Here is a 27098-nt window from a genome sequence, read left to right on the forward strand (position 1 = left end):
ACAGACCTGCCAGGTGCAAACCTGAGCACCTTGTCTCCCCTCCACAGCCCCTACGCCAGGATCCTTCCCCCAGGGGCTCCATGCAGAGCACTGGACAGCGTCTCCATGGCTCTGCCAGGTGTGCCCTGAGCACACCCACTCCCTCCTACCCGGCACAGCACTCGTCCTCCCAGCCCCATCTCTTTGCTTGGCCCACAAAACTACCCAATGGTCCCTATTTACCCCGCTCTAATTCATTCTTTACTCAGCAGGCAGAGTGACCTTTAAAAAATGCTCGTGGAAACCTTTGCTGCCCTCTTACCACACCACCGTCAGGGTCTCCACCTCAATCCCAGCACAAGGAGGTAAAGCCCAGCTCCACCACCAACCAGCCTGGGACCTGGGAAGATCCCTTACCCTCTCCTCTTGCTCCCTCCAGAACCCGCCTGCCAGCTCTCCAGTCTAAATCAGCACAGTCCCCTGCCTCGAGTTCCACCTCTGTGGTCTCCGTGACTTGCCCCACCTGTGAGTTATCCGCATTTGCGTTTGCATGCTCATTCGCTTTAAAGAGGGCATCACGCTTTTTAAAACGTCTGAGCTGAGCTTCCGAGGAGCGGCAGGGCTGAGCACAAAGGAGCCTGTGAGCCTTTTCTTCACACCTCTGCGTGGCAGCAGGAAGCAGCAGCCACTGCCTGGTCACAGAGGCATGGCGTGGCCGAACAGAGGGAAGGGCGAATCATATCACCTCGCAATGTCAGTGACGTCTTTCAAAGAACATGGTCAGGGGGTCAACAGCCACTGGTCTCTAATCAATTTTCCAATAGAAAGAGTGTAAAGTCAAAAAAAAAAACATCAAAATAAGACCTTTTTTCTACCAAGAAAAACATCCCAACTTTGTCCTCCATGAAGGTCAGACTGTGACCTCTTTGGAGGTCACATCCCTCTCGTAGGAACCCCTCTGCCCCTATGGGTCACCAGGAGTGAGACTGGCCAGGAGAAGCTTCTGGGTCCAAGAGCAAAATTCTCTACCCAGGACATTTCCAGCGCGTGCTTTCATTTTCTAAGCGTGTGTTGCATTACGTGCGTCTTCCGACTCGCCCGGCAGCCAGCCCTGCCCCACCGTCTCAGCGCCCACTGTCCCTTAACAGTCGCATTTGCGTGTACGCGATGCGGTATTGACTGCCGTGAACTGAGAAAAGCACAGGATGGCTTCGTGCACAAAGACATTCAAGCAACACTGTACAAAGGTTTTTCCATCAAAGAAAGAAGGGGAGGACACGAAGTCATCTAAGAGAACACACTGTTCTAAGGGGCAGTGGGCATCCCAGGGAGGCCGGTCTGGTGTCCCCTGGGCACCACGAGCGTCACAGCAGCACTTGGCCCTCCTCCTCAAAGCCCCTCTGCACCTGCAGCCGGCCGGGCACAGTTGCTCAGCACAGGAAAGTGGCTGCAGCTGCCATTAGCTGTGCCATCGTCCTTCCTCCAATTACCTGACCACAAAATCAGCAGCCGTGCCACTGAGGCTCTGTCCCACTTACCAGTCGACAAACACTTGTCGATGTTTACTATGAGCAACACACAGCGATAGACCCTGGGGTGATATATAAATAGGATATGGCCCTCACCCTCAGGGCCAACAACTGTCACATCAGCTTTCCGGGACTGTGACCCTCAAACTGGTTCTGGGGTTGTCAGCTGATTCAGGAGCTGCTAGTGGACACGGTTGGATTATCTACTTATCATTCTGTAAAAAGGACAGAGAACTTTTGCCAAACGTCCTTTGTCACAGAAATAGGAGTCCCAAGTGCAAAGGCTTCCCTTTGTGGAATCAGTGGCCGACCTCCATCCGTCAGGGTGGCGTTGTCCTTACTATTCCACCAAATTTGACATCGGTTCAGCACAATTTTCTAAAAGATATGCAATCTATATTTAGTTCCAGAAATGACTCAAGCTGAGTCACATGAATATATACAATGCAATAAGAAAAAGTAAAATTAAAAGGATGAGAGAGACGGAAAAGTGAAAATGAGAGTATGGAGTGAAGAATGAAGCCAGAGATTTTTGAGGGTTTTTTTTTCCTGCTGTTTTTATCATAATTGCAGTAAAATTTACATAACATAAAATTTACTATCTTAACCATTTTCAGTGTACAATTCAGCGGCATTCAGAACATTACACTGTTGTGCAGCCATCACCACCATCCACCTCCAGAACTACCCCAACCTGCAAAACTGGATCTCTGTCCCCACTAAAAACACTAAGTCCTCATTCCCTCCCCCGCCCCCAGCCCGGGGCAGCCATCATCCTACTTTCTGTCTCTAAAAATTTGACTACGCTAGGACCTTCTGTAAGTGGAATCATACTGTATTTGTCCTTTTGTGACTGGCTTTTTTCACTTAAGCATAATGGGCTTGAGGTTCATCCATGTTGTGGTATGTGTCAGAAATTCATCCTTTTTTAAGGCTGAAAAGTATTCCATCATAGAACTATACCAGAGATAATATGAATGTATCACTTTTACATACATACTTTAACCTCAGTCTCTATATAAATTTAAGTGATTATGAAACACATTTTATGTAATTATGGAAAGTCATAAATCGTGGCTAGTGTAGGAGGTCACGATAGTTCCAAATAGAATTACTGTAAATCCTTTCACAAATAACTGAATTCAACTCGGTTTGCTGGGTTCCTCGCTTTTTTTTCTTCTTTCCAACTTTAAATTATTCTCATTTCTCACACTTTAAAAGTCTGGTGCCCCTTCTGGTTTGAGAGCATTATTATAATTGCTGCTTTTCTGCTGCAGCTGTCTCTTAGAAGATTTAAATTAAATGAAACTATTTCTGACAGCTTCTAAAATGCGAAACTCAATATGGAGCTCTGATTACATTTTCTGACAGTGATGTGTTTGGGAAATTTATTCTTCTAATGACTATGGAGTGAAAGCCTTGCCCGTGTCAGGCACTGTTCTGGGAGCTGGGACTCTGTGAGTGACAGAGACTCTGCTCCAGCCCCTCCAGGCTGGCATGCATCTGCGTTCCAGAGGCAGAGACCAGCAGTAAAACTCCAATAAACAAATGAAACAATCACAGGTCAAGGTATGTGTTGTAAGAGGAAGAAACAATGCAGGACTGACGTAGGAACTCTCTGTCGTGTGTGGTGTGCTGGGTGCAAGAGATGGTGCATTGAAAGTGAGACGGAAAGTTCCAGAAGGAGTTGGTCATGCAAAGAGAGAGGGAAGAGGTCCAGGAAGAAGGAGGAGCACGTGCCAGGTCCCTGAGCCAGCAAAGAACCTGGAATGGTCAAGGAACTACAAAGAAATGCTGTATGTGGATAGTAATGAGCGAAGCCAGGGCGGAAGTAGCCCAAAGGCTCCGGAGCAGGAGGCGGGAGAGCCGCAGAGGTCTCGGGACCAGCGGATTTCAGGCCTTGTTGCTGGGAAGCGCTCGGGAGTGTTTTGAGCAGAAGAATGACATCAACTAACTTTTATTTGAAAACGAGCTCTCTTGTGGCTGGGTGGAGCTCGGGTTGGAGAGGGGTGAGGGTGGGAGGCGGGACCCTGGGGAGGCTGCGGCCAGACACAGACAGATCCGAGTGGGCCAGGAGCCAGCACACCGTGCTGGTCCACACTCCAACCGGAAATGCAGTCAAAGTTAGATGGGAATGTCGCCGCCAGGCTTGGGAACTGAGAGGATGGTGGTCCCTTTTACTGATATGAAGAAGGATGGGGGTGGGGACTCAGGAGCAAAATTCAAGGGTTCCGAGTTAAATAGTTAGAAAGCCAATTTGACATAAAATCCCTCGAGGAAATGCAAAGCACGTTGTAGGGTATGCTGGTGTGGTTTTGAGTGGAGAGCTCAGAACAGTCGATACAATTTCAGAGTCATTAACATAAAGATGCTATTTAAATCCGTGGAGATTACCAAGAAACAGAGAACAGTCTGAGATCCAGAATCCGGCTCTGGGAAGCCTCACCACGCGGAGCTCAGGTGGAAGAGCAGAGACAGAGCAGACGACGGGAAAGGGGTGGTCTGCGAGCCGGCAAGGAGAAAGCAGGGATGCGTGGCGTGGCGTCCTGGAAGCCAAGAGAGGAGAGCATTCCCGGAGGTGGTGGGGCAGGGAGCAGCAGGAGACTACGGAAAAGCTGAGAAATGGCGGGAAAGGCTGGTTCAGTGGTGGGGGTGGGGGAAGCCACATGAAACCTTCTGATGAGTGAAGAGAGGAGAGAGGTGACACAGTGGGAACACAGTGGTTTTGAGAATTCTGGTCATAAACAAGATTTGAGAAGTAAGCTGGTAGCTGGAAGGGGACAGTCGACCCAGGACTCCCTTTTTTGAGTTGCGAGATAATATAGCGAATCTGTATGCTGATGAGACTGCTTATCAAAAGTGCTCATTTTTGTGTTAGAATATTTGCAGTACAGTTACTCTCTGCAAAAATCAACTAGCACAGCCAACTGCCTATTCTTGCCCAAGTCAATACTGAACGCAAAAATATGCCATCTGCACAGAAAAGATAATAGATAAATAGGCAGAATTAAGCATGTGAGTGATGAACCTATCACCCCACAAAGGGGGTGGGGTTCTTCTCGGATCCAGCCACAATTGTTGTTTTTAAGAGCATTTTATCCATACCCTGGTTCAACTGCATTTTACCCCCCCACCTGCCTCACTGGTATGTACCATTTCTACCCAGCCCTCTGAAGGATGAACTCCTTAAAGATAGGGACCATTTCTTTTGGGAGAGAAAAGAGGACATTTTTACTGTTAAAGTATACCGAACATACAATTTACCATTTTAACCATTTTTTAGTAGGCTGTTCACGGCATTAAGGACCTTCACATTGTTGTATAACCATCACCATTATCCATCTCCAGAGCTTTTTTCATCTTCCCAAACTGAAACTCCATATCCATCCAACACTAGCTCCGCATCCTCCTTCCCCCAGCCAGTAGGGACTGTTTCTTACTCAGACATCAGGTACTTGGTACAGCGGAACCCCTCGCAGCGACTGAGGCCAATGAAGCTTCTCTAGATGTGCTGATGTGGCATTTCTGCAGGGCTCACTGTTGCTTTCACTTACCGTGGTGAGAAAAGACGGCTGGGAACATTTGTGTGAAAAGCGCCCCACTCTGGTGGTGTGATCACAGCCCCCCAAATGTCTAAGCTGGAAGGACCTTCAGGATCTTGTCACCCGAGCTCACTTTGTACATGTAAAAAACCCTAAATTTGAGGAGTTGGCCTTAAATATTTTTAATAGCAAAATTTAGAACAGGGTTATTTTAATCCTCCAAAGTGAATCCAACAGGCAGCAGTAGATGAAGTGGGTACATGAGTCACTGCTCCGGGTTCCGCTGTCCTACTTCTGTATTCCTTTTGCTGAAATCGTAGGAGGGTTTCTTGAGATGAGGTTTCAAATGGAGTGAATTTTAACCGGAGGAGGAGTGAATGCCAATTACCAGAATGTTAAAAGCATTAATTATTTTCTTTTTGTTGTGTTTTAAAATGGCAGGGTATAAATCTGTAAGGTTTCTGGAAGGGGGAAGTAAGAACCGTTGGTTTGGTACAGGTCTCTGCCATATTAGTTGATTTTTAAACTGATATTGCAATGTGTTACCAAATCCTTGAGTCTTTGCATCTTTAGGCCGCTACTGCCAGCACTGCGACCTCCACCGAGAACCGACTTAAAGTTTGAAGTGACATTTTTGCCCACCTATCATGTGGGTCCTGGGCTGCAGGCACGCGCGTCCCCCGTGCCACTCGTGCCTGCGTGCTGCCCTTGTGGGCCGCGTGGCGAGAGGTCCTGGCACACCCCGGTTTCAGGCAAGTGTCTGGACGCTGTGGGTGGGCTTTTGTTTTTCTCTCACTCTCCTGCATGCTGGCCTCCTTCCTCTCCCCTCCCTTTATCACGCTCCCTCCTCACCGTCTTCTCTGCAGGGGGCCACTCAAGCGCAGCCCTGGGTGCCCCAGCACCGGGTCCCCAGCACGCCAGGAGGGGCGCAATGCGCGGCTCAGCCCAGGGTGCGCACCCACCAACCCTTGCACCTGCGCGACTCTGCTCGGACTGGCCGGGCCACCAGGTCACACGCCCACCCTGCCTTTCCTCGGGCGAGGTCCCTCTCCTGAGTTCCCACACTGGGTCATTCCTCAAAGGCGTTGATGGCAGAAGGAGAGCAAGAGTCACTGTGTTTACAGGTGAGGGACTGGGAAATAACGGGGGTCGTTCACTTGCCCCAGGAACAGGACAGTAGTTTCAGACCGAAAAATTCGACTTAGGTTTGCCAGGTTCTCAAGCCCAGGGTCCTTCCCGCTGGGACTTGACACCTTCCGCAGTTACATGCCAGGCTTTCCGTTTGCTCAGCGCGTGTGACCTTGGCTTTTTAGGAGTGCCGGGGGCGTGGCGCAAGGAGGGCAGGACAGAGCCGCAGCGGGGTTCCCGCAGGGGAGAGACCGCACACCCAAACCCAGTAGCGAGCAGAAAGGCTGGCAGGTGCAGGGAAGCCACAAGGGATAGCGCAATATCCCGGGGCCACAAAGCTGGGGGCCCTTAGCATCCTGGTGTCTAGCGACACCAAAAGAGGGAGGAGATACTAGACCCAGAGGAGAGAGGGTTGTGGGGGCCGGGGGCCGCTGCGGGGTTGAGGGAGCAGGGGCCTTCAAGCTGGGGTGCAGCCAGCTGACGTGACTACGCAGGGAGGACACCGGGGAAGAGGACACAGGCTCCCTCCTCCCTCCCTCTGAGGTGCGGCTGCCCAGTGGGCACCCCTTGCGGGTCAGCCCTGGGGCACAGAGCAGGGAAGCCAGCCGAGAAACAGTATATGAAATTCTAGAAAATGCAAGTTAATTCAACAGTGATGCAAAGCGATCCGTGTTCTCCTGGGAGGGTGTGGGCAGGAGGGCGTGTGGAGGACCAGAGGGAGGGATTGCAAGAGGGACGCTTGGGAAGGACGGATCTGTTCACTGTCTTGATTGTGCTGATTTCACAGGTGCAGACAGGGCAACACTTACTAAGTTCTACACTTTAAATGCGCCTGTTTTGTTGCATATTAATTATGTATCAAGAAAAAGTTATAAAAGCTTGGAAAAAATAAATGATCAAAGTGAGGGGGAAGGAACTGTGTCCCTACTTTCCTGGACTCCTGGTTCCCTCTGCGGCCGAGGGTGCCCGCTGTGGGTTGTGGCCGTGGCTGGTCCTTCCCTTCCCAGCGGAGCAGGCTGTTTCAGGTGCGCTGCCACAGAAGTCTCCGTGCGGACTGTGCAGCCATTCAGACTCCAGAACGCTGGCTTGCTGAACTGCCAGTACCCTGTTCCTGACTCACGGACAACCCCGGGGAGGCTTATGGTCTGGGGGAAAGCAGCAATTGGACATCAACAGGTAAGACATTTCCGCTGTGCTAGACTGTGTGCATAGCTAACAATGATGCACACTTAGACATCTGTTAAGAGGGTAGACCCCATGTTAAGTGTTCTCAGTACAATAGAGAAGTAAATAAAAGACAGTTATAGCTAACTTAGATGGTTCCTCACCTTCAGTAGCGCAGGCCCTTCAAGCACAGGGTGTCTGCTGGATGCTGCCTCCTCTGGCTTCCTTGTGGCTAAGCAAAGCCCTCACGCAAGCACCTTGTCCCGCAGCCCGACCTCACCCATTCCCCAAATAGCCTCACCTGGAGAGGCCCAGCCAGACCCGGGCCACGGCCTCCTAAATCTCTAGCCAGGTCTCTGCTGGGCCTCTTGCTATTCTTAGATTACCTGCCTAACAACGTCTAACCTAGCTGTAAAAAAACAGCAAGTAGGGGGTATGGACTGGGCAGAAAAGGAGCATGATTTATAATGCCAGAGAAAATTCCTACTTAAGGACAGGTGTTCCGGGAAATCAAAATGTTGAGCAGGGAAGGAAAACTATGCATGGTTTAGGAGGGGACAGCTATGCGACCACTGGATACGGGTCCTGTGTCGGGAAGAAGGTGCGGTGCAGCACGGGCAGGAGGGGAAGCAAGCCCCAGCTTCCGGAGGGGAGCGGTGATAAAGCCTCCACCTGGAGACTGTGATGTAGCAAAGCAGGGGCACTGTGGGGACACAAGGGTAAGAACCAAAACCAGCAGTCGAAGGAATTCGAAGTAGCCTCTGAAGAAGGGGACGTAGAGAGAGGTCCCACCATGAATTTGTAACAAATCTGTAAACTATTTGACTCTTTAAGCTACGTGCATGTTTAAATTTAATTTTTAAAAATTGACGCAGGGGAATACAATTCCACTCCTTTTAGCTAATAGACCCCAAACCACCACATCACCTTGGGGTGTTCCCCAGCCACCCTCCTCACACGCCCACCCTCCCAGATAAGCTCACCCCGCCTGCAGTAGCTCAGAGGTTCTCACACAGCCCCAAGGTGCTTGCAGCCTCCCTTTACCTGCCGAAAGAACCAGAAGTTCATGGCCACGGCCTTGAATCAGAGTTTGACCATACTGCATGTAGCTCCTTCCGGAAGAGAGCTGCACGGGGAGCCGGGAGAGCCCGGGCCCTCCTGAGAGTCACAGCCTCGCCTGCCGCCGTGCTGTTCTCTGAGCCGCCATGGCCAGGAGGGGACCCTGCGCTGGAAGGAACCAGTTAACGTCCTCCACTGTGATCTCCAGTGCACACTTAGTCCCGAAGTTCTCTCTGCCCAGCTGCTGACTGTGTGGCTTGAGTGTCCACCAGCCACTGCCCAGTTGGCCAGAGTCCCTGTCACCTCAGGCTCACAGATCTACCGCTTTATTTGCTATACTGTGAGGTGTCAATGTCTCCTGGCTGCTTTCGTCAATGTCTTGGAAGTCTTGGCCCCAGCCCACAACAGGGCCTACGGCTGATGCAAGAGGAGAGTCAGTAAGTTAAGTCATCTGCAGCAGACAGATTCAAGTCCCAATGCCCGCTCACGTACGAGTGCTGGGATTTGGACAAGGTCCGTACCTACCCAAGCCTCGATGCTTTCTTTTTATTTTTAACCTCTAAAAACAAAATTACAACCGCTGAAGCTTTTTATGAGGAATAAATAAATCAACACGTCCAGAGCACGTTAGACAGTGCGTGCCTCCTGTTCCATGCAGATGTTTACGCAGGTGACTTCTCTAACCAGTCAAGGATATCCTGGTAGAAGAGAGGACTCAGAAACAGAATTCCCACACTCCTTCCGTGCAGAGCCTTCCTTTACACACACACTCTTAATGCTACGAGGAGGGGCCATTCAAATTAATAAATACATATGCTCAGAGAGCATACCAGAACCTACCAAGTGCAGGAAAGGGAGTTACATTCCCGAGCGGTGAACATGTCATTGTCTCACCAGGCCAAGGTTCCCGCTGGAGAGTGGGTGAGGGCTGGGGAGTGCACGTGGCAGACATGGTTGCTGGTGCAGGGAATTAAGGTCATGGGAAGCAGGAAACACCTGCTTTCCCTGGGCTGCGTCTGCTCCTTTGGGGGAAGTTCCTGCGCCTACCTGCTGCCCCCTGTGCCTGGGTGCAGGTGCCGGGAGAAGATTCCACGCTCTGCAGCAAGTGCCAGCTCTCTTACCCCTGCCCTGCCTTACCCCAGGGCACCTCTGAGACCCAGGGATAACCTTGCACTCCAAAAGTTTGGGGGCCCCCACATTCTCACTTTCCCTTTGTGCGTTCCCTAAGCCCTCCTGTCACTCTCAGCAGTGACAATTGCCTGTCACCACCAAAGCCTGGACGTCCAGGCAAGACCCACTCTCCATGGCCCTAGGACGCACCTTTAGAGAAGCCAGTCCACCTGTTTTTCTTCTCTGGCTTAAAAACCCACCCCAGTGTGGCTGCAGACAAAAACCTGCAGAAAGAAGCATGTTTTAAAAACACGAGTGTGAGTACCGGGGCTCACTCCAGATCTGGTGACTACAGCATTTGCACAAGATCTTTACTACCCAAGCCTCAGACTCGTTCTTGTCCTTCCCTTCTGAATGCAAACAAAATGACAATTTCTCAAGCCCTTTATGAAGAATAAATGAATCAATATGTCCAAAGGTGGGTGTCTACTGTTTGTTCCTCATGTAGCTGTCTGTGCATGTGAATTCTCTAATCAGTCAAGGCTGTTCCGGTGGAAAACGGGACTTGGTAACCTCAAAACAGAACTTTCACACACCATGCAGAGGACCAGTGTCTCTATTTTCAGATCCACACATGGTCAAGAGACAATCCAAACACAGACTAAAAACACACTTACTTTTATTTCTGTCTTTGTGGCCTTAAATAGTCTTTTTAAGCAATTTAGCACTCCCATCCCCAAATTCTGTTTGAGGAGAGGAGAGTCTTGAAGCAGAATTCCAGCAGCCACCCTCTCAGAGGTCTCCAAAGGAGGACTGTCCTAGAGAAGGAGTTTGCATTGAGTTAAAGCTCTTAATGAAAGAGAACTTGATCAGGCAGCAGCTCTCCCCAGGGGCCCTTCTCGGGAGTTCTAGCATTCTGGAATACACAGCAAGCAGAGTAGACAAAGAATCTCTCTGTTAAAGAGAAGTTTCAGCCGAAACAGTGCAAGGACCTCCAAAGATGCTTTAGATTTAGAATGGATGATGATCTTGAAGAAAACACAGCCTTCTGGCACAGTCCCTCTCTTCCTCCCCATTGCTTTCAGAGCGTGGGAGGGAACAACCGGCCTTCGCGGCAGAACAGCCAGGCCCCTCCAGCCCATGAATAACATTTTTTAAACTTTTTAATTTCTTTCACCTTCTTCCTTGACTATTTTCATGAGAGATAGTTATGCATCTTCCTCAGTTTAAAAGTCAAAAAAATGTGTGTGGGTGTAAAACAGTTAAAAGGGAAAATATAATTTTCATATAACTACTTTTGAGTTATAGCTATCAATATTCATTTTTTATTAATATAGCCAATCATATATCTAAGATCAGCCTAAAAATATTTACAATCAAAAATTAAAACACATTTTTGCTTTTTAATTTAAACAACTATATATGTATATATGTGGAACTCCAACAACATTTGTATCAAGTACACACAGAATATTTAGCAAGATAAACTGTAATTTGGAAAAAGTCTCAATGAATTTAAAATAATTCAAGATGTACAAAATTATGATATCTGAATACAGTGAAATTAAAATAAAAATCAATAAGAGCAAGATATTTAGAAAATTCTCAAATATTTGGAAACTAGATAACACTTCTAAAAAATACCTCCATGAGTCAAAAAAGAAATTATAAGACATGTCTAATTAACTGAAAAGAAAAACACATTTCAACATCTACTCAATGCCATTGAAGTAGAGAAATTTATAGTGCTGAATACCTATATTAGAAAAGAAGAAAAGTCTCAAATCAATTGTCTCAGCTTCTAATTTAAGAAATGAAAAAAAGAAAAGCAATTTAAACTCAAAGCAAGCAGAAAAGAGGAAACAATGATCAGTGTGAAAATCAATGAAATTGAAAATAGAAAAATAATAGAGAAAAATCAATGAAACTAAAATATGTAAGATCAAAAAAATTTAAACCTCTAACCAAACTAATGGGAGGGGGGAAAAGTCTCCCAAAATCCCAAATTAGAGAGATGACAACCCTGTACATTCTAGAGAGGGCAAAAGGACATAAATAAATATTATGAACAACTTTCTGCCTATAGATCTGACAATTTCTACAAAATGGACAAATTCCTTGAAGGGCATAAACTATCAAAGTTCCCTCAAGAAAAAGGTGAAAATCTGAAGAACTCTAAATCTATGAAAGAAATGAAATTTATAGTTAAAAACTCCCCCCCCCCCCAAAAAAAACACTATAGACCTATATGTCTTCACTGGAAAATTTTACCAAATATTTATGGAAGAAATAACTCCAATTCTACACAAACTTTTCAAGAAAATTAAAGAAGAAAAACACTTCCTAACTCATTCTATGAGGCCAACATTATTCTGACACTAAAACCAAAGATGTTATAAGAAAAAAGAGCTATGGATCAATATCCTTAGTGAATATAGGTGCAAAAATTCATAACAAAATTTTAGCAAATTCAATTCCAAGAATATATAGAAAGAATAATACAATGTGACAGAATAAGTTTTACCCCAGGAAAGCAAGATGGATTTAACATTTGAAAATTAAACAGTAAAAATTCACCATATTAACAGACTAAAAAAGAAAAACTATATGATCATCTCAGCAGACATAGAAAAACATTTGAAAAAATCCAACATTCATTCCTGGTAAAATGCTCTCAGCAAACAAGGAATGGAAGGTAATTTCCTCAATCTGATAAAGGGCATCTACCAAAAAACCTGCAGCTGACTTCAAACATAGAGGTAGAAGTTTGGATGCTGTCCCTCTGAGACCAGAAACAAGACCAGGGGCTTATCCTCATTGCTTCTGGTTGTTATTACAATGTAGGTTTGATTTTAGTGCAAAAAAGTAAGGAAAAGAAAAGGCATCCAGATTGGAAAGGAAGAATTACAACTGTCTGTATTTGCAGTCAACATGATTACCTGTGTAGAAAATCTGATGTAATCCACAAAAAAGGCTACTAGTGCTTGGAAAGGTGGCAGGACACAAGATCAATATATCAAATTCAATTGTGTACTAGCATTGAGCTATCAGAAATTAAACATTTTTTAAAATATCGCTTACAATCATCTCAAAAATTTGAAATACTTAGGGATAAATCCAAATAAAGATATATAAGAGTTGTATACTGAAAACAACAAAGCATTGCTGAGAAAAAATAAAGATCTAAGTAATGGAGAGATAGATCATGTGTCAGGGTTGGAAGATTCAATGTTGTTGGGGTCAGTTCTCTCCAAATTCATCTATTCAACACAACCTAATCAAAATCTCACCAAGTTGTGAGTTTTGCAATTATTTTTTTAAATTGTTGAACCTGATCCTAAAGTTCTTATGAAAATTTAAAGGGCTCAGAGTAGCCAATTTGCTGCTATGGAAAAAGAACAAAATTGAAGGACTCACACAACCTGACTTGAAGAATTATGAATTAAGAAATTGAGGATTATGAAACTGCAGTAAACAGACAAGATCAATGGTTTAGAACAGAGAGCCCAGAAACAGATCCATAGACAAATATATATGATCAGTGTAAGGTGACCTTACTAATAACCTATTATCTAACAGAGGAAAATAAACTATCAAACAGAAAGTAAGAGAAATAAACTCACAACACATAATTGCCCCTTTAAAAGAGAAAACCCACAGCACAACTGCACCCTTTGTTTTGTTAGAGTAAATGGCTGGGACTTAACTCCTTATCCCTAAGAGTTTGTTTCACAGTCTTGAAGGGTCTTAAGTGGACAACAGGGGTGGAACTCTCTGCCTCAGTTCCTGCTGGGACTACATTTCAAGGACATAAAATCAGCCTCACTGAGAAAAGAAAAAGAATGTGAAAAAACAAACGCAGCAGCTCCACAGCAGCTCCTATTATCAGTCTGCAGCAAGGGTGGGGGGGAAGCACTTTTACCCTTTAAAAGCACCAAGCCACTTCTCAGCCGCCAGCCTGCTGCTCGGTCTCAGCACTCGGTGTCCCCTTCTTTTCGCTCTCTTTCTCTCTCTCCTTTTTTCTCTCTTTCTTTCTCTCTCCCGTTTTCTCTCTTTCTTTCTTTCTCTCTTTCTTTTTTCTTTCTTTCTCACTCTCTCTTTCTTTCTCTCTCTTCTTTTTTCTTTCTTCTTTTCTTTCCTTCTTTCTTCCTTTCTTTCTTTCTTTACTTCTGTATATTCTAGTCTTTACATGAGAAATCTTTCTCCACCCATGCGGTGAGCTCCTTGTGAGTCCCCACCCTCACAGTTAATTGACTTTAGACAAAGTTACAAAGGCATTTTAGTGTAGGAAGAATAGAACTTTCAACAAACAGTGCTGGAACAATTGTATATACATATGTAAAAAATTATCTTTGATCCATATTTTTATACCATATATAAAAATTAAGTGAAAACAGATAATTGTAAATGTAAAACCTAAAACTATAAAATTTCTAGAAGAAAACAAAAGAAGATCTTTGTGACCCTGGGTGAGGCAAAGATTTATTAGATACAATATCAAAAGCACAATTCATAAAAGAAAAAAATGATAAATTACACTTCATTGAATTTAACAACTTTTGCTCTTTGAAAGACAATATTAAGCAAATGAAAAGACAGACTAGGAGAAAACTTTTGTCAATCACATATCTGATAAAGGAATTATGTCCAGAATATATAAAGAACCCTTAAAAATAAATAATGGATCTCCCATCCATTGTTAGTAGGAATATAAAATGATATAGCCAGTGTGTTAAAGTATATGACAGTTTCTTACAAAATGAAACATATGCTTTCTGTACAGCCAAGCAATTGTACACTTGGGCATTCAACCCAGAGAAATGAAAACTTATATTTACAGTATAGCCTGTACACAGATATTCATAGCAGCTTTATTTGTAATTGCCAGAAACTGGAAACACACATGTCCTTTAACAGGTGAATAGTTAAACAAACTGTGGTACCTGCATATCATGGAATACTACTTGACAATAAAAAGGAACAAATTATTGATAAATGTAACAATTTGGAAAGATCTCAAAAGAATTGTTTTGAGTGGATGAAGCCAGTCTCAAAAGGTTACCCACTGTATGATTCATTTATATGACAAAATTGTAGAGAAAGGAACAAATTAATATTTGCCAGAGGTTAGGGAGGAGAAAGCAGGGAGGTGGTTGTGACTATAAAAAAGGAGAAGGAATACTGATGATGGAACTGTTCTGTGTTTTGACTGTGGTCTCATGAATCTACACATACGATAAAATTGATTAGAACTAAACAAGCATGCACACAAACTCACACACAAATGAGTGCATGGGAAATCTGATAATGGGCAACTAATTATACTGATGACAATTTCCTGGTTGTGATATTCTGTTACAGTTATGCAAGATTTTGTTATTAGGAGAAACTGCACAAATAATATACAGGATCTCTCTATGTGTGTAAATCTACAATTATTCCAAAATGAAAGTTTAGGGGGAAAAAAACTATAATAAGAAAACAATCAACCAAGTGAATCATGGGCAAAACTTTTCAACCAATATTTCACCAGAGAAAACCATAGGGAGGCCAAACAAGATCATGAAAATGTGCTTGAAATCATTAGTCTCTAGGGAAATAAGAATAAAAATCACAGTGAGATATCACTATATACCTAATAGAATGGCTAAAATTTACAAAGACTGACCATTTTAAGCGTTCATGAGGATCTGAAGTAATTGGAACTCTCATACACTGCTTCTGGGAACATAAAATGGTGTATTAAAAACTTGCTCACCCACAGTCCCAGCTACTGTGGAGGATCACTACCATCGCACCTGTGAGGAGCCACTGTGCTCCAGCCTGGGCAACTCGGTGAGACTCCATCTCTAAAACAATTTAAAAATGCAAACCTATACCTATGACCTAGCCGTTCCAACCTTAGGTATGAAAGTGAGTGTCCATACAAAAAGTAATGAAAGTGTATACCCATGTGAAGACTTGTACAGAGATGCTCATCCCAAACTGGAAACAAACCACAAACCAAATGTCCACCAGCAGCTGATGGGGTAAACAAATTGGGGTATATCCATCCAAAGGAATACTACCCAGCAGTAAAAAGAAATGGGTTTTTAGCAAACACTATGGCATTGCATGCTTACCAGAATAATTATGCTGAGTAAAGGAAACCAGCCAAGAAAGAAAAAAAAAAGAGTACCTACTGTATGATTGCATTTATATAAAATGTTACAAAATGAAAACTCATTTACGGCAATGCAAAGCAGACGAGTGGTTGCCTGAGCACCAGCTGGGCTAAGGAGGAGCAGCAGGGAGAGATTACTAAAGACATGTTCACTATATGGAAGTTTCATGGGTTCATACATGTCCAGCTTAGCAACTTGTATAATGTAAAGATGTTCAGTTCATTGTATGTCAATCATAGTTCAATAAAGCTGTTAAAAAATTATACCACATTATACCTTACTTTGTAGAATAAATATGCGCCTATAAATCAAGAAGTAAGATATATTTCACCAGTAAAAGTAATAAGCAAGAAACTTGAACAAGCACTCCACAAAACAGACTGCCCAATTGGCCGGTAAATATATGTCTTTAGTCAACAGGAAAATTAAAATGATACTTGAAGTGTGTCACCATTATATGTCCATGATAATGGCTTTAAAAGTCAACAGTGCCAATTGTTAGTGAAGATGTAGAGAGGTGAGAACTCGCAGACACTTCTGTAGGGAATGTGAGTTGGCACGACCCCTTGAGAAAACTGTCCGGCAATATCAGCCAAAGCCAGACAGAAACACACCCTGTGATCCATGGATTTAACTCCTAGTTACATACCCCGTGCAATTGTGTACATATGTGCACAAACAGACATGTACAATGTTTCTATGCTCTGTAAAAGCCAAAATCTGAATTAAGTATAAATGTCCTCATCAGCAGAAGGTAAAATAAACTGTCGCTATTGGTACAGTGCTGTTTCTTGGAACAAGTAATATGCATGAGCTGAGGAAGCTGAGGACACAGGGAAGAAGAAACTTGCCCCAGGCCACGGGGCCGGCAGGCAGTCACGGTGCCAACCGGGACGCCTGGCTTGGACACACAGCTGCCGCAATAAAGCAGGCTGTGCCAGGTGCCCCAAGAGGCAGCGCGTTATAGTTGGTCAACTCTGTGCCTTTCTGCTACAAATTTTCCTGGTTTTCATCATCTGTGTTTCAACCTCCAAATTCTGGCAGTGTAGCAGGCTGCCATGAACAGTCCTCCAAATGAAACAACTAAATATAAAATAAAATGCATACTTTATCAAACATTTTCCTTAATTTAATTTCAAGGCACAAAAGAATTTGCAAAGGTTAAAAAAAAAAAAAAAAAGGCAGGGGGTGAAGTGAGGAAGCAAGAATCCTGGGCAGAGAATGCCAAAAACAACTTTCCCCAGGCCCCTGCTGAGCCCTGAAGACTGCAGGCTTCTGTACAGCTGCAGGTGTGGGCAAGGACAGACAGAGCTGAGGGGATAGTGTACAGGGACAGCTGGGACCCCAGCAATGTGGCCCTTGGTGTAGGTGGGGAAGAAATCACCTCCACCTGGTGAGGAACGTGACTACCTCCACATTGACGATGGCGGGGGTAGTAAAATTGCTTCTGAGATTTTGCAAGCATAAGCCACCCCCAACCTGCTTTTGGACTTCATCACACTGTTTTTGGGGTGCAGAACCTCTCAGAGGAGCGAGTACTGTGGCTCACAATAGGGAGCACCACGTTGGGACCAACAGGAGTGAACGCAAATCCTCTGAAGGATAAGATTATGCCCAGGGCTTCACATGCTGCTATTAATACCTAGAGTTCCCCCAGAATGAAGTAGCTTAGAATTCACACACACATACACACACACACACACACACTCTCTCTCTCTCTCTCTCATGGAAACAAGACACCATTTAGAGTAACCACTAAATGAACAGAAACATAGCATAAAACTTCTAAACAAATAGAGGAGGAAATGGAATGAGAAAAAAATAATAATTCCAAAGGATCTTTAAATGCAAGAAAGGAATAAAAGAAAAAAAAAACAGAAAAAGCAAGAAAATAGGATGTACAATGACATTTTAAAAACAAATCCAGTATCAAAGTAATCATAATTAATGCAAATGGAATAAACTCTTCAATTTAAGATCCCTAGAAGAAAAGAAAAATGACTAAAATAATTTCAGAGAATTAAACAAAATAGATTAAGACCGCATAGAAAAGCCAAGAATCTGACATAATATCAGAATTAAAGGAGAGTTTAGCAAATTGCTGACTACAAAATCAGTAAATACACATTGAATATATTCCTATATATAAGCATTTAATATATGAGTCTGAAATTTGATTTTAAGACATTACTACTTACAATATTAATAAAAAGGTAAAGCACCAAGAAACCTCTACAGAGAACATTATAAAACTTTATTAAAAGACATTTCAGAAGACCTAAGTCACTTGAGCAATAAATATACTATATTCAAAAATAGAAAGACTCACTATAAGAAGTTGATTTTCCCCCAAATCCATCCATAAATTCAATCCAAGCCCACAAAGTCCTGACAGGCAGGCAGGAGAGGCAGAGTCTACAATCGACCAGGACGAGCACAGTGCTGGGAAGTCCCCAGATAATTTTGAGAAAAATATAAGAGAAATATAGGTGCCTTTGCCCTACCAGATACTAGAACTTATTCTATTATTAGGATTTATTATATTATAATACTATTATATTATTATTAGGACTTATTACAGTGAAAATTTGGTTTAGGAAATAACAAATTGACTTGAAACAAAAATAAAGAGTCTAGAAATAGAAACACAAACCTATATGAAAACTTAATAAATGAAAGAAGTGACCCTACAAATAAACAAATAGAGCTAGAACAATTGTTTATTTGTATGGAAAAATGGGCATTTTGATACCTAATTGATAAAGCTATAAAAATATACAAAAAGAAATTCTGCAGGGATTACAAATTGAAATATGGAATGAAACATTTTCAAATGCTCAAAAGAAAATATAGGAGAATATCAGACTAGCATAGAGTTTCATTAAAAAAAGGCACAGAAAGAAAAGAAAACAAAGATTTATTCAGCTACATGAAATATTAAAATTTCTGTTTGTTAAAAAATAACATAAAAATAGGCTGGGCGCGGTGGCTCACGCCTGTAATCCTAGCACTCTGGGAGGCCGAGGTGGGCGGATTGTTGGAGCTCAGGAGTTGGAGACCAGCCTGAGCAAGAACGAGACCCCCGTCTCTACTAAAAATAGAAAGAAATTATATGGACAGCTAAAAATATATATAGAAAAAATTAGCCGGGCATGGTGGCACATGCCTGTAGTCCCAGCTTCTTGGGAGGCTGAGGCAGAAGGATCGCTTGAGTCCAGGAGTTTGAGGTTGCTGTGAGCTAGGCTGATGCCACGGCACTCACTCTAGCCCAGGCAACAGAGTGAGACTCTGTCTCAAAAAATAAATAAATAAATAAATAAATAAATAAATAAATAAATAATAACATAAAAATAAAGAGACAGCCTGGAAGAAAATATTTTGAATGCACTAAACAAAAGTTTAGCTATGAATATATATACTTTCAAAATGAATATAAGTTTTGAAAAACAGAAGCAAAATGTGCAAAATATCTAAAGAGTCAATTCAGAAAAAAAGCAAATGGCCAGTTAACATATTTACATATTTTTTATTAATAAATGTTCAACCACAATGGTAAACAATGGAACAAGCATTTAAATAACCAAACAACATTTATCACTCATCAGACTACAAACAAACAGAGTCAGAGAATCCCGCGTGTCCAGGAAGACCGGGAGCAGCCTGCACCCTCGCAGGCCCTCGGCCGGGCGGTCCCACCCCGCCTGGACAACGACAGGGCGCTGCCCCGCAAGGCCAGGCTGAGCTCGCCCGCCGTCTCCCTCCGCGGATGTGCCCCAGGTTCTCACGCACATTTACAAGGTGGCACGTAAAAAAATGTTCACGCAGGCATTGTTCGCAATAGCAAAAAGCGATGATAAATACAGCAATCTAAATATTAAAAGCAGAGGAATGTTATTCAGAAGTAAAAAGGAATTATCTAATAATTGTTGCAGATGAATCTTACAAACACAATGGTAAGTGAAAAAGAAAGTTGCAAAGAACATGCAGAGTAATAACATTTATATGAAGTGCTAAAACGTTGACAGAGTCTTACGGCTCTGGAGCACGGACAGAGCTCAGGCGTGCAGGGAAGGGGGGGAATCGCAGGACCTGCCCGCGGGCGCCAGAGCAGCAGAGCTCAGGCCGCGCTGCCAGCCGGCCTGCAGACGTCGCGCCCCGACAGGGGCCCTGGCAGCCAGCAGCCCGGTCTGGAGGCCGGGAAGCATTTTCTGAGCTCCGGGTTAGGAGACAGAAAGCCCAGGGGCTGAGGTGGAGAGGCCACCAAGGAACACAGTTCCGGGAAGGACACCAAATAATCTGAGGCCTCGCGGGCTTGCCCAGTAGGGAAGGCACCTGGGACGGTCTGCTAGCGCGCGTGGTGCCAGGGGAGGAGGGGAGGACGATGACCGTAGGGTGGCAGGTCAGAGATGGCACCCTGAAGAGTGGTTGTAAGGACTGAGGATGATGCAGATGGATGGAAAGGGCAAAAAGTCTCCTGGCAGGAGTAGAAATGACGTCTGTGGGAAAGAGGAGGATGGAAAGGAGGTTGAACTTAAGTGAAAACAAAAATATTGCTCACTCGCTGCATCTCAAATTAAACAGAAAACCATGCAGGAGCTGATTAAAATGCAATGAGAAGTCAGCAAGTATTTCTCTTCCTTTTCTACAAATATATGAACTCCAGAAATCTAAGAGGCTATTGCTCATCTTATCCCTGAGTTAGCAGAAGAGCCCAGAGCTAACACACCGCCTTGGACAGAGGCGGACAGCTTTGCACCTCACCTGTGCGCCTGTGTTTCACCTCACGGGGGACCCGATGCAGCAGCGCCTCCTCCAGTGTCTAATAGCTCTGGGTCGGCCAGACGGGTTTTTCACGACAGCATCATTTTCATGAATGGAAGTCTTGGCTGATCAATGCACTTGCTTCCTGTGACTCCCTCTTCCAGCTCCCTCCAGGGCTGGGGCTGGCCACAGCTCTGTGACCCTGGCAGGGCTTCGCTTTAGGGGGCAGGGGTGAGGCCCCGGAGCAGGCTGGGCTCTTCCCCAGGCGCCCGTCCAGCAGAGGGGCGGTGGCTGCTGTTCCTTCCGACCGCTCGGTCACCCTGCAGCGCCCCAGCCTGCACACAAGCTTTCCCAGCTCCCTAATTCTCCCCGCTCTCTTGTGTCCTTTGTTACTATTCCTTGGGCCTGTGTGATGGTTCATGTTACGTGGCGGCTGGACTAGGCCACGGGGTGCCCAGACATTTGGTCAAACATTATTGGGGGTGTATCTGTGAGTTAACATTTGTCTTATTTATTTATTTAGTTTTAATTAATTAATTAGTTTTTTGCTGCCAGGTTCGTGGTAAGGATGAGGCTAACATTTGAATTTTGGGGTGAGTAAAGCGATGGCCTTCCCCAGGGGGTGGGCCTCCTCCCTCGGTTGAAGGCCTGAATGAAGCAAGAGACCGACCCTCCCCAGATGAAAGCCGGCTGCCCCTCCTGACTGCCCCCGAATGGGGCATCGGTGCTTCCTGCCCCGGCTCACACTGGAGCGTGGTTCCCGGGTCCCAGGCCTGCCGGCCTTCAGCCGGGAGCTGCACTGCTGCCCCCGCTGTCCCGCCTGCCCAGTCACCTGCACGTCTGGCACTTGTCAGCCTTCACAATCATGGGAGCCGCCTCCTTACAGCACATAACTGAATAGAAGCCTGACTAACATGGAGGTTTTTGGAGAAAAAGCTATAGGTAAATGCAGCCTATTCTTTCATGTTTCATGAAAAGGAAGCCTTACGGTTCACATCATCCAAAAATTCTGTATTTGGAACTAAGAGAGAACGTAGACGTCATCTTGCACAACTCTTTCAGAACGCTAAGCCCTTGCAAAGTAAATGGCGGGTTCAACTGGGAAAGGAGAACATGCTGGGCATCTTCTGCTTCTTAGAGCTTGGCAGTGTCCTCACTGGACCACAGGGCTTCTCCAGATCCTTAGAGCATCTTCCTCTCGGCAACCAGCAGACCTCAGAGGGTACGCAAGAGTGAAGTTGCACGATTTCCAAGTTCAATTCCAAGGATCCTTCCTTCCAGCAACATTTTCCCAAGAATATTCTAAAGCCAGCCTGGGCTACCTGTGCTGGGTCTGTGGCTAGTCAGCCTCCTGGTGCAAAACCTCTGTGATGCTGCAGCCCCTCAGACACGGAGTCATCGTGGGCTAGAGCTTGTCACCACCGTGAGGCCCAGGTAGCCCAGAGAAAGGCAGGAGGAAGCTTCGCTTTGCTAGAGTCTGAGGGGTGTAGCCACTGTCTGCCCATCACCCTGACCTTGCTGGAACCACCGCCTGTCCAAACACCGTCGTCGCAGTGGGAGTACAAGTGAATGCGGCGTGCAGCCTGAGTCTTATTTCAACAGCTAAGGGTACATGTGGTCTGTGAAAATGAAGTCCAAGGAGAAGCCACTGCCCTTGAATAATTAATTACTTCATCTTCTCTCGCAAAAATTGGTTTATTATCTCCAATGGAACTCCTTCAATTCTCATTACCCAGTGCATAAGTGACATTTAAATAAATGTCTTCTGGCATCCTGTATTGCTTCTTTGTTCTGTAGAGCCTCTCCTGCATGCAAGATTAAGAAATTTGCAAAGGCCGTGCTTTTGAAAGCACCCCCCCTCCACAGTCACAGTCACCCACCATTCCTCTGTTCTGTCACTGCTTTCTAATGGCATCTCGAACTTAGTTATTTCAGCAAAAAATGATGGGTGAACTAAAGATTTCTTGCCCTGGTGTGTGTTGTGTCATGTCAGAATTTTTCACAGTTACACGAGTGAGTAAAACTGCAATAAACAAAGACAGAGCATCAATTCTGCATGGGCTTCCCCTGATGTGTTTTTGATGCCGTAACTTTAAATACAGCTATTTTTATAAGTTATAGATAATATGGCATTAAATCTCAGATGATAGTAATTATCATCAATATTTTTAAAGTTATATAAAATGTTAAAATGAGAAGTATGCATCCCTTAAAGTATAGCTGGTGGGATTTAAAAAATACAGAATTAACCTTAAAAAGAGGAGGCAAATGCAATGAGGTTACAAACTGGTCTATTTTGGGAAAAAAAGGAAAGGAATCTATATCTCACGGACAGTCTCACTTCAGTAAAATAGGTGGCAATTGCCAAGTTGTGCAAATATTAAAATGTAAAAAATTTACGAGTTAATCTCTATATTTAATGGGTTTTTTTTTCCTGTAGACTTTTTGTCTTCACTGCCCTCAAGGCAATCTCTGTGGACTGCCTTTTGGAATGTTGCTCCCTGCAAAAAAATAATTTGCATAAACTAGAAAGAGTGAGATTTGTATGTAAAGCTGTCTGAGCTTAGAAAATTATAATTTAAGACAAATGAATGAGTGTGTTTCAAACACAGTGACCATAACACATACCTGGCTCCGGGGTGGCAGTGGGTGCTGCTGACCCTCAAGAGTCAGCACCAGCAGAACAAAGCCTCCTGTGGGATCTGCAGACTGGGATCCCTGGACCAGGTGGGGCTTCAGGTCCACAGACCATCAGAAAGCAAGACGGGGAGAAATTCTCATAGCCAATCCTGTGCAAACTGCACTCAAGGGAAAATGTGTCATCCTATATGCCTTCATGCCTAAAAAAGAAAGGCTAAAAATGAAAGACCTCATTACTTAGCTAAAGAATATAGAAATGAACAATAAAGAGAAAAAATAAAAGTAAGATGACAGATTTCATAAAGATAAAAGCTGAAATTCATAAATTTGAAATTAAAAGGTTACCAATGAAACCAAAAGTTTGTTTTTGAAAGGACCAACAAAATAAATAAAACTCTCCTGAGCCTGATGAATGAACAGAGGGCAGGACTATATTATACAAGTTTAGAAATGAAAAAGGAGACACCATCATGGATACAGTTAATTAAAAGAATTATAAGAGAATGCCACACACAACTCCATGGCAACACAACTTATAATTTCCTATCAAAATGTAAATGGGAAGAAGACAACATAATAATTTTTGTGGGAAGATTGGAAATATGATTGAAGCACATCATTTTTTTTTTTAATTTCAGGATATTACGAGGGCACAAACGTTTTGGTTACATTTTATGTCTTTGCCTCACCCAAGTGAGGATTAGAGGCATGCCCTTCCCCTCTACAATGCTCACCGTGTCCATTAGTTGTGAGTTTACCCTCCCCAACCCCCTAATCCCTGGAGGATATTACTACCATGTGAGCACCATAGTGTTGATCAGTCACTGCCAATTTGATGGGGAGTACATGTGAAGCCTATTCTTCCAATCTTGTGATACCTCACTCCAGATAATGGGCTCAAGCTCTATCCAGGTAAATATAAGAGGTGCTAGGTCACTGTCATTTCTTATAATTGAGTAGTATTCCATTGTATACATATACCAAATTTTAATAATCCACTCATGAATTGACGGGCACTTGGGTTGTTTCCACATCCTTGCAATAGTGAATTGTGCTGCCATAAACATTCAGGTGCAGATGTCTTTATTATAGAATGTCTCTTGCTCTTTGGGTAGATGCCTAATAGTGCTATTGCTGGATCAAATGGTATTTCTATTTTTAGCTCTTTGAGGTATCTCCAAATTCTTTTCCACAGAGGTTGCACTAATTTGCAGTCCCACCAGCAGTGTAAGAGTGTTCCTGTCTCTCCACATCCTTGCCAGCATTTGTTGTTTTGGGATTTTTTGATAAAGGCCAGTCTCACTAGGGTTAGGTGATATCTCATTGTGGTTTTGATTTGCATTTCTCTAATGATTAGAAATGTTGAGCATTTTTTTATATGTTTGCTGGCCATTATTCTGTCTTCTTTTGAAAAGTTTCTGTTCATTTCCTTTTCCCATTTGTTGATGGGGTTGTTTGATTTTTTCTTGTTGATTTTTTTAAGTTCTAGGTAGATCAGATGTGTAGAGGGCAAATATTTTCTCCCATTCTGTAGGCTGTCTATTCACTGTAATGATAGTTTCCTTGGCTGTGAAAAAGCTTTTTAATTTGATCAGATCCCATTTATTTATTTTTTGTTGCTGTGGTGATTGCTTTGGGGGTCATATTCAAAAATTCTTTGCCCAGGCTAATGTCTGAAAGGGTCTTCCCAACATCTTCTTCTAGAATTCTTAAGGTTCCATGCCTTAGGTTTAAGTCTGTTATCTACCTTGAATTGATTTTTGTGAGAGGTGAGAGGTGGGGATCCAGTTTCAATCTTCTACATGTGGCTATCCAGTTTTCCCAGCACCATTTATTGAAAAGAGATTCTTTTCGCCAGTGTCTATTTTTGTCTGTTTTGTTAAAGATTAGATGGCCATATGCTGATGGTTTCATCTCTGGATTCTCAGTCTGTTCCAAAGATGCCACAGATATATATCTTCACAACTGAATTCTATATAACCTTTAAATAATTGATTATTCCAGTGATATTTAAAATATTCACATCCATAGAAGAAAAAAGAAATTGCAAAGTTCCCCAATTTATTTGAGAAGTCATTATCATGTTATCTTATAATAATAAAATTTAAAAAGAAAATATGTCAATACCAATTATAAATACAATGTTCAAAAATAGAATCTGGCAGTGTCTTAAAAAGTAATTCAAAATAACTCCAAGAATAATTAATTATATAAGGACAGTTCAATAATAGCAACCTATTGACATAAGTCATTATAGAATTAAATTAAGAGAGAAAAATCATGTGATTATGTCAACAGATGCTAAAAGGTAAAATTTAGCAGTCATAGGAAAAACAGGAATAACAACCTGATGGCAAACACGAGATTTGATGAAATGTTTAATGTCATTTCCCTTACAATTTATGGTGCTAGTCCAAGTCCCCTTCACCTTCACAAAGGTGACTGCCACACCTGCAGAATCAGCCCCTCATTTCCACTTCTGCCCTCACAATTCATTTATTCTTTTCCCTCCAGCCAGTGTGAGCTCTTAAAACTATCAATCAGACCACACACCTCCTTGGTTTAAAACCCTCCACACCAAGATCACCGGGTGGCGGTGGGGACAGGGAGGCGGGGGAGCCTCAGCTGCAGCCGGGACAGCAGGTCATGCAGAACAAACCCTGAGTGACCTTTGCCCTTGGAAAGGTACCCAGCTCCACCAGAGGCAGGGAGTGAAGGAAAGTAATAATGACAGGTCATTGCCTCATCAGACTGGCACAACGTCACCAAAAGCAGAGCGACTGGCAAGGTTGTTGGTTAATGAGCAGAATGCGCGGTAGAGGAGTGAAGAGCTGTCACATTTTGGCGATGACAACCGATAAATAGCTGTACAATTTTCACACTTTATTATTAAATTAAAAAGACAATACAGAGAAGTATATTTTTATTTTTAAATAATTTAATTAAAAAAATTAAATATATATATATATGTACTTATTTGTGTATAATTATGTAAGAAAAGAGAAGATTATGAGAGAATTATCTACCAGGCTGCTTATTTAGTGTTGGTTGGGGGAGGTAGGGGAGGGAAGGGGGAGTAGATTAGATATTGCAATAACTAAGTAAAAAATTTTTGAATATCCATGTTGCAATCAATATAAGTGATGCACCATTTGGAAAATAGTGTTTTTTTTAACTTAGTGATAATGTATGTGAATGGTGTGAACAGCAGTTGCCCTGGGACAGGGATTTCAGAAAAGCACAACTTTCTTTCTTATACTTATTTGTAGTGCTCCAATATTTATGTATTAATTATTTAGTGGCTTCTAATTATATTGTGAAGGAAAAGAACAAACAACAAAAAAATTCTTTCCTACTGTGGGACTTGCTCTACCTTGGACCACCCGGACAAAGCCACCACGGCCTGGAGTCGGGTAGATACGACATAACCGTTCAAGAGACTATAGCCACTTGGGGTGATGTTCAAGACAAGGCAAACACAAAGTGCAGAGGCACGATTCTCCTTGAGACAGAGCAGGAACCCCTCTTGGATGCCTGCCAGTCCCCCCAAACATGAAAATGAAAAAATCTTGTGTCTCTTCAAGGGCAATTCCAGCCGCCTAGCTAGCCTTGAGAAGCAGATGAGCAGCTAAGAAGCAGGAAGATAGTACTAACCAAAAACAACAGTCTCCCCAGCAAGCCAGAGTCACAAGGTGTTTTGGTTCCCTATAGAAACAAAAAGAGAACATCTGAACATATATTCTTGAGTTGTTTTTCAGAAACTCCCACTGGATGGAAAATGCCACTATCAGGCAAACCTTAGATAAGGCTGACCACTGTTCTTTCTAAATTTCTTTTCAAAGGGTCTGGAGAGAGTCACGTCCACAAGCCAAACCTTAACATTGCTTCCTGCTGACACCAAGTTTTTAGGCAAGGCCTTGCTTCTTTAATCAATCACTAATCGAATCTCTGCTTCTAGATGTCCCACCTTTTTGGGCAAAACCAATTTTTAACCTCCATGTATTGATTTATAATTTTACCTC

This window comes from Lemur catta, chromosome 10, assembly GCF_020740605.2.
Source record: "Lemur catta isolate mLemCat1 chromosome 10, mLemCat1.pri, whole genome shotgun sequence".
Taxonomy (NCBI): Eukaryota; Metazoa; Chordata; class Mammalia; order Primates; family Lemuridae; genus Lemur; species Lemur catta.